The following is an 8,996-nucleotide window of genomic DNA, read 5'->3' as shown; positions in this document are numbered from 1 at the left end:
ATATATATATATATATATATATATATATATATATATATATATATTTATATTTATATATATATATATTTATATTTATATTTATATATATATATATATATATATTTATATATATATATATATATATTTATATTTATATATATATATATATATATATATATATATATATATATATATATATGTAAGTAAATACACGCCGACCAAAACATAACCTTTCGCAGAATGCGAAGGTAAAAATCACTTATTCCCCATGAAGAGTACCTACCATGTGCTAAGTTTCAATTTTTGTAGTAGGTGCGGTTTCAGAGATACAGAGGTCCAAGGTTTTTCCTTTTTTTCTAACATGCCTGCCACACCACATGACCTCTGACATCATAATTATCATTGAACCATTCTACATGAGTAGTCGCTCCCATGGGTGAAAATTTTGTCAATCTTACAAACAAACAACCAGACAGACAAACGGACCGAAATGCAATACCTTTTCCCCTGGCGACGTATGATGTCCTTGTATTGAGGGAGTCCGGTATTCGATCGGCTGGTGAACTCCTTGCGGGAGTCTGGTATTAGGTCCGCAGCCTGATGGAGTACTGTTCTCCCTCTGGGCTGGTGCTCCTGCCTCTCACCTTTCTCGGCTTCATGCTGTGGAAACCAAGGCATTTAGGATCATTGTTATCTCCCGCGACGAGGCTGAGTCTTTGGGCCTCTCACTCTCTCACTGCAGGCAGGTCGGTGGTCTTTCTGTCTTTTACCATCTCCTCTCCTCTCCGGCTTCGCCCCCCGCCCCTGCTCTGTCTGATATATATCCTCCCCCCCCCCCCATATTTCTGCAGGGCACTCAAGGTCCGCCAGCAATCCCCTTCTGGTAAAACTACCAAAATCAAGACTCACCGCTCACCTTCACTCTTTCATTCCTCTTTTTCCCCACCTTTGGAACAAACTCCCACAATCTCTTCAATCCCACTCTTCCCTACAGGTCTTCAAAACAGTTGTTCACCACCACCACCTATCATTTTCCATCCAAATCCTCGATCTTTTCTACCCCCGTTAATCCACCCCAAACCCATCTTCAAATTCCCTGCTTTCCTTCCTGACAGTCCCCATCATGTAAGGACCTGAAAGTCCCTGTAGTGGCCATATCTTGTTTACACCATGTACCCCGCCCCATCCCTCTCCTTTCAACAACTCATGTCTCTGTTCCACACGTTTTTTTTTTCCCCTTTCCTCTCCCACCCCTCTTGTCTCATGCTCCCCTTATTGTATGTTCTGTGTGTTGGCTCTCACACGAGCCTCAACAGTGCAGACAATAAATAAATAAAATATAACAGTCGAACCAGCAAGAAGTTCTGCTCCGTTTGCAGGGTGAGATGCTATCACACCAAGTGCATGGATGCATTCAAAGCTGCTCGGGTATGAACAGGCCAAAACTATCAGAGCAACTTTGATGCTGCATTTCAATATCGATGGAATGAAATTGACGTATCTTCATTCCATAAATCACGAGGTTTTCTTTCGAAAAATCTCAGGGACAGGTATGCATGAAAGGTGTGAAGTAATCACAATTAAAATGAAGTGCATAACCACGAAGAATAAGCTCACTCCTTGATCAAAGTTATGCGGTAGGATTTGTTGTGCCCCAACAATCCCCAGCCAAAGGGTGATGCATTGAAAATGCTCAAGAACTTGCAGGGGCAATCTGATACAGACGGGCAGCTGAAGACCCCACAATGTGCAAGAAAATATGAAAGAAATGACTCGGCATTGGTGAAGTCTGAGCAGAGAAAAAAATGTTCCACCAAAGAGGTGTCTGCACAAGCAGCAGCCAACCGAATACCGGACTCCCTCAAGGAGGTCACCAACCGACCTAATACCGGACTCCCTCAAGGAGGTCACCAGCCGTACTAATAACGGACTCCCTCAAGGAGGTCACCAACCGACCTAATACCGGACTCCCTCAAGGAGGTCACCAACCGACCTAATACCGGACTCCCTCAAGGAGGTCACCAGCCGTACTAATAACGGACTCCCTCAAGGAGGTCACCAACCGACCTAATACCGGACTCCCTCAAGGAGGTCACCAACCGACCGAATACCGGACTCCCTCAAGGAGGTCACCAGCCGTACTAATAATGGACTCCCTCAAGGAGGTCACCAACCGACCTAATACCGGACTCCCTCAAGGAGGTCACCAACCGATCTAATACCGGACTCCCTCAAGGAGGTCACCAACCGACCTAATACCGGACTCCCTCAAGGAGGTCACCAGCCGTACTAATAACGGACTCCCTCAAGGAGGTCACCAACCGACCTAATACCGGACTCCCTCAAGGAGGTCACCAACCGACCGAATACTGGACTCCCTCAAGGAGGTCACCAGCCGTACTAATAACGGACTCCCTCAAGGAGGTCACCAACCGACCTAATACCGGACTCCCTCAAGGAGGTCACCAACCGACCGAATACTGGACTCCCTCAAGGAGGTCACCAGCCGTACTAATAACGGACTCCCTCAAGGAGGTCACCAGCCGACCTAATACCGGACTCCCTCAAGGAGGTCACCAACCGATCTAATACCGGACTCCCTCAAGGAGGTCACCAACCGACCTAATACCGGACTCCCTCAAGGAGGTCACCAACCGACCGAATACTGGACTCCCTCAAGGAGGTCACCAACCGATCTAATACCGGACTCCCTCAAGGAGGTCACCAACCGACCGAATACTGGACTCCCTCAAGGAGGTCACCAACCGATCTAATACCGGACTCCCTCAAGGAGGTCACCAGCCGACCTAATACCGGACTCCCTCAAGGAGGTCACCAACCGATCTAATACCGGACTCCCTCAAGGAGGTCACCAGCCGACCTAATACCGGACTCCCTCAAGGATTTCACCAGCCGACCTAATACCGGACTTCCTCAAGGATTTCACCAGCCGTACTAATACCGGACTCCCTCAAGGAGGTCACCAGCCGATCTAATACCGGACTCCCTCAAGGAGGTCACCAGCCGACCTAATACCGGACTCCCTCAAGGATTTCACCAGCCAACCTAATACCGGACTTCCTCAAGGATTTCACCAGCCGTACTAATACCGGACTCCCTCAAGGAGGTCACCAACCGACCTAATACCGGACTCCCTCAAGGAGGTCACCAGCCGTACTAATAACGGACTCCCTCAAGGAGGTCACCAACCGACCTAATACCGGACTCCCTCAAGGAGGTCACCAACCGACCTAATACCGGACTCCCTCAAGGAGGTCACCAGCCGTACTAATAATGGACTCCCTCAAGGAGGTCACCAACCGACCGAATATCGGACTCCCTCAAGGAGGTCACCAGCTGTACTAATAACGGACCCCCTCAAGGAGGTCACCAACCGACCTAATACCGGACTCCCTCAAGGAGGTCACCAACCGATCTAATACCGGACTCCCTCAAGGAGGTCACCAGCCGATCTAATACCGGACTCCCTCAAGGATTTCACCAGCCGTACTAATACCGGACTCCCTCAAGGAGGTCACCAACCGACCTAATACCGGACTCCCTCAAGGAGGTCACCAGCCGTACTAATAACGGACTCCCTCAAGGAGGTCACCAACCGACCTAATACCGGACTCCCTCAAGGAGGTCACCAACCGACCGAATACCGGACTCCCTCAAGGATTTCACCAGCCGACCTAATATCGGACTCCCTCAAGGATTTCACCAGCCGACCTAATACCGGACTCCCTCAAGGAGGTCACCAACCGACCGAATACCGGACTCCCTCAAGGAGGTCACCAACCGACCGAATACCGGACTCCCTCAAGGATTTCACCAGCCGACCTAATATCGGACTCCCTCAAGGATTTCACCAGCCGATCTAATACCGGACTCCCTCAAGGAGGTCACCAACCGACCTAATACCGGACTCCCTCAAGGAGTTCACCAACCGACCAAATACCGGACTCCCTCAAGGAGGTCACCAACCGACCTAATACCGGACTCCCTCAAGGAGGTCACCAACCGACCTAATACCGGACTCCCTCAAGGAGGTCACCAACCGACCGAATACCGGACTCCCTCAAGGATTTCACCAGCCGACCCAATACCGGACTTCCTCTAGGATATACTGCACATGCATGGTACATGGGATTGCGCAAGGACAAACAACCATTTCGCAGGCTGTGATGAGCCGAATGGCCTCCTCCTGCGATGAAGTTCCTTGAAGGGAATTCATGTTATTTGTATCGATGGCGGCGAAGTGACTGGTTCGCTGTAACTGGATGACGTCACTGCATTCACCTTTGAAAGGGGTTCCCGCCAAATGTGCATCGCTGTACTTCTGCTTCAATGAATCACATCACACTGCATGTTACACATCGGCCGGCTTATCCAGCGCTCGACTAAGTCGTGAATGTACAGTACAGAAGTCTGTAGTTTATTTAAATGTGCAGTGCAGTGTGTATATTGTATATATAATTGGACATGTGTGTATATATATATATATATATATATATATATATATATATATATATATATATATATATATATATATATATATATATATATATTTAACAGTTTTAAAGAGTTTTGAATGTATTTTCCGACTGTTGTAGTATATATCCCATATGGTCTAGTGGTTAGGATTCCTGGTTTTCACCCAGGCGGCCCGGGTTCGATTCCCGGTATGGGAAGCTTCTCTTTTTTTCTCCCTCCTTTTTAAAGAAATGTGGAGAATGAAATTAACTGATTTCATTGTTATAGGATATGTAACTTCCATATTTTCATTTCACAACAACGTTTTAAATCAATCTCTCCAGTCCGTCACGATGTTTTTTTCCCAGCACAACAAGGAGGTTCTTCTTCTTCGTGCACAACGTGCTGTCGAAAGTTGTTCTCAAATGCAAAAGTTAAATTAAAAACCCACAATTTGAAGGATTATTTTAGGCTTTAATAAAGATTTCCTATCGGTTTGACAAGTATGCGGTGCTGGTAAAACATCGGACATGTACGTCACTGCCTAATTCGCATAAGCACGGCGTTGTTCCACAGAGAATTTCGTCAATTTCACTTTAAAACGTGTAAATCCTTTATGAGTAAAGTTGCACTGTTGCACCGCTCTTTTAATATTATATTTGGTCCTAAACATCCATCGATCAAGTTCGGCCTGCCATTCGAGGTCACCACACATGTTAGAATGGGGCAAGGGGAGCTGGTATATAAACGAAATCAAAAGGATCAAGCCAATGGTTGGGCGGGAATGCTCACGAATGGGGTCACATACAGGCACGTTGGTTGCTTCTGATTGGCTGCCCTAGGGAAGGTCTGAGACGAGAGCCAAATCGCCGCCCCAACAGGGTGTCCCTCTAAGTGGGGAGTGATGCCACGAGAAACATGTGGCCCGGCGCGGCCACGCACAGGAAGCGGTCCCAGGTGGTCTCGCGATGCCCGTCAGACCCGCCGCTGATGCGGCCGCGCCGCGTTTGGGAGAGGCTCACGGCTGGCTGAGCTGAGCTCGATGCGTGAGGTGGTGCATGGTGCAAGCAGCATCATAACCAAATTCAGACTACTCTCCGGCCCAACCTTTTTTTTTTTTTGGCCAAGAGTATGTATGACGTCACGTATGTGTGACGTCACTGTGTGTGTTGATTGTTGTCTGCTGCGTGCAGGTTTCAGAACGTGGAACAGTCCTCCAGTGAAGTTTTCCTCTGTTTTGTTCGTCGCACGGAGCCCCGGACGGCTTCCAACTGCAGCTCGTTTGTATTTATAGTCCCAGGGATGGTTTTTAAGAACCCTGAAAAGGTTCTTCTTCATCATTCCCATTGCTCCAATGATGGCTGGTACCATTTAGGTTCCACTCTTCAGCTTCCAGGATCTTTTCACTTATTTTTTGAGATATTGGTATTTCATCATCTTCTTGCTTTCTGTATTGTTTTGTCCAAAATCAATGGTACTGCCACCTCAATTAGCAATACCTTTTCTTTTTTGTATATAAGTACTTTATCCGGTCACATTGCTTTGTATTCTATATTCACGCTCGATGGGATCATCCGGTCGTACATGAGCGTTACTTCCTTGTTCTCAATTATCGCTTTTGGTTCATGTTTCCATGAGTTTTCTGGGACTGGGATATTGAGACTTTTGAAGATGTGCCAGTGGATTACTCGACATACCTTGTTGTGCCTTTGTGTGTGCAGCTGTTCTGATATGAGTTTTTTTTACATCCGATAGGAGGTGGCTCGTGCTTTCTTTTTCTACATTGCTGAACCTTTGGCAACATTGCATACTTCCTAACACTGTATAGCATCCACAAATGACAAAAACCCATGAAAATTCTCATATCATACCACCATAAAACCTACAAACATCAAGGAACGAGTCTTTCACTCAGAGTAGTTGATACATGAAATTGTCTCCCTGGAAGGAGAGTGGTTGTGGAAACAGGATTTAAACTGGAATCAAGTCGTATCTGGAAGCATTGGGAATTGAGGGAAACATGTATATTGGCAGAAATGCTTGATGGCCTCCTCCTGTGTTGAACTTCCTTTTTCAACACCCACGCCAGAGGGGAGCTATCGTACCATTGTCTTTGGTCACATGACACTCCGTGAGTTGGAGTGAAGCTCCAGCAATCGACTTTTGTTTCAATGTTTTCGTTTGCAGAAATATACGGACAGTTTTGTGATTTTTCCTGGTGATGTGACCGAGTTGCATCAGCATGCAAAATTTCAACTGGGCCACCATATAAGCTGACAGCACAGAAGTGCCAATGAGAAGTCACGAGAGTGGTGGATGAGGTCTGTACCTGCAGTGCTCAATCCCACAGTCAGCCCAACTGGAACATGCCACGACCAGCTATTCCAGCCACAGCACAAGACATCCCAGGTGTGATGCATGCCATTCTAGTCGCAGTACTCATTGACTCCAGCCACAACATGAGACATCCCACGTGTGATGCATGCCATTCCAGTCGCAGTACTCATTGACTCCAGCCACAGCACGAGACATCCCAGGTGTGATGCATGCCATTCTCGTCGCAGAACTCATTGACTGCAGTCACAGCACAAGCCATTAGTACTTGCAAGTCCATCAATACTCCAAGTATGTCTTGCAGGCATCTCAAGGAAAACTCTTCACATTCACCTCCTTTTGTCTGTCATGTCCCCGAACAAATCTACACGTGTCAAGTTAGACTAAGCTCGGCCTATAATCACTCTTCATCTGGATTAAATACGTTGTTCCCATCGGATTTTCTTTCTCCTCACTGCTTCATTTATTGTGTTCCCCAACCCCTTTGATAGCTTATTCAACCTGTTTTATTTACAAGCACAGTCACCGAGGATCTTGAGCTGTGAAATCACCTTTCAGCATGACCAAATTCTCCTTAAAACCAAAAGTGGGAAGAAAGAAATGGCACGCAAGCCAAATTAATTGATCATAAACCGCGTCACAAGGAGTCACAGCATGTACGCAGAACGTCTCCACTCAACATCTTTGGAGTTGATCTCCAGCACTCACACATCGTTCGATAGGTTCATGTCGGAGTGGGATTTTTTAACCTGTCAAAATTTCAATACAAATTGGTAGTCAGCGAAGGAGATCGTTCGCTTCATTCAAATTTTAATTTGTTGGTGTTAGGGGACATCTGGTGGCAGTGTGATTCAATGCGGTTTGTTTGAAGAATCCTTCTCCTGTTGGCCAAATATTTTATCAGCCATGGTGGTGAGGCCCTCTGAATGGCTGTGGCAAGAACAGGTGGGGCAGGTGATGAAGGCAATTTTTTTTTGTGTGTGTGTATACATTGTGGGAATCTGTTTTTGTGTTTGGTGAGGGAGTGGGGGGGGGGGCGGTTGGGTGTATTCCATAAATGCTGTGGAAGTATTCCAAGGTATAAACCTATCAGGAAAGCAAGGTTGGTGGTTTCAATTTTTTTTTTTTTGGATACCTTGTTGACGCTCGTATGAGAGAAAACACACAATGCACAGGAAGGGGGGCTGGGAGTGGGAAAGACAAACAGTGGGGAAGAGAGACATTAGGAAATTTGTGGAAGGGAGAGGGATGGGGTAGGAAACATGGGGAATACAAGATGGACATTACAGGGACTTTCAGGAAGGAAAGCAGGGAATTTGAAGGAGGTGGGCTTGGGTGGATTATCAGGGGAAGAAAAGATCGAGGATAAGAGGTGGTGGTGAACAGCTGTTTTGAAGGCCTGGAGGGAAGAATGGGATTGAATAGAGTGAGGGAGTTTATTCCAAAGGCAGGAAAAACAGAGGAATGAAAGTGAAGGTGAGCAGCGATTCATGATTCTGGTAGTTTTACCAGAAGGGGGTTGTTGACACCTTGAGCGTCCTGCGGAAATGTAGTGGGGACAAATCGAAGAGAGCGGGGGGGGGGGGGTGAGGCTGGAGAGAAGACGGTAGAAGACAGAAAGACCACCGACCAGCCTGCGGTGAGAGAGTGAGAGGCCCAAAGACTCAGCCTCATTGCGGGAGATGCCAATGATCCGAAAGGCCTTGGTTTCCACAGCGTGAAGCAGAGAAAGATGGGAGATAGGAGCACCAGCCCAGAGGGGAGAGCAGTACTCCATCAGACTGCAGACGAAAGCTTTGTAAGTGGCCAGGAGCTCAGGAGGGCCGAGGAAGAACTTTGCATGATGGAGGATTCCCAGTCGGCGACTGGCTTTGGAGGCGTGGTTCGCAATGTGGCTTTCCCAGGAAAGGTCATGGCAGATAGTGAGACCCAGAAGCTTGAAAGAAAGGACTTCTTTCAGACGATTGTTGAGAAAGTGGATGGGGGGGGGGTTCTAAACGGTCCTTTCAGAGAAACATAGTGAGTGTGAGATTTGCCTGGATTCAAAGACATGTTCCACTTGTTGGACCAGTTTGTCATTTTATCCAGATCTGCAGTGAGCGAAGAAGCTGCTGCTTGCCGGTCTGAGGGATGACCGATGGTACGGCAGAGGGTGGAGTCATCAGCAAAGATATATAGAGGATTATCCAGAGAGTCGGAGAGATCAT

The 8,996-nt window shown here is 47.2% G+C and overlaps 1 long non-coding RNA gene and 2 other non-coding genes across 3 annotated transcripts in view; 2 read left to right on the top strand and 1 right to left on the bottom strand.

Annotated features, from left to right (window-relative positions):
• LOC147029711 (uncharacterized) overlaps nucleotides 1–4,386 on the bottom strand; it is a 17,837-nt gene extending 13,451 nt beyond the window's left edge. Inside the window, exons 1-2 of the long non-coding RNA XR_015056048.1 lie at nucleotides 4,282–4,386; nucleotides 479–639 (exon numbers count right to left, since the gene is read on the bottom strand). This is a non-coding gene — a long non-coding RNA (uncharacterized LOC147029711). The remainder of the gene's footprint in view (nucleotides 1–478; nucleotides 640–4,281) is intronic.
• A 215-nt stretch (nucleotides 4,387–4,601) lies between these two features.
• On the top strand, nucleotides 4,602–4,673 carry TRNAE-UUC (transfer RNA glutamic acid (anticodon UUC)). The gene has a single exon. It is a non-coding gene; the product is annotated as a tRNA-Glu (tRNA).
• A 557-nt stretch (nucleotides 4,674–5,230) lies between these two features.
• On the top strand, nucleotides 5,231–5,560 carry LOC147029709 (Nuclear RNase P). The gene has a single exon (XR_015056757.1).
• Nucleotides 5,561–8,996: the final 3,436 nt, after the last annotated feature.

Source organism: Eptatretus burgeri, chromosome 3, assembly GCF_056783735.1.
Source record: "Eptatretus burgeri isolate ZD-2024b chromosome 3, Ebu_testis_v1, whole genome shotgun sequence".
In the NCBI taxonomy this organism is placed as follows: Eukaryota; Metazoa; Chordata; class Myxini; order Myxiniformes; family Myxinidae; genus Eptatretus; species Eptatretus burgeri.
This window is presented reverse-complemented; position numbering and strand designations above follow the sequence as displayed.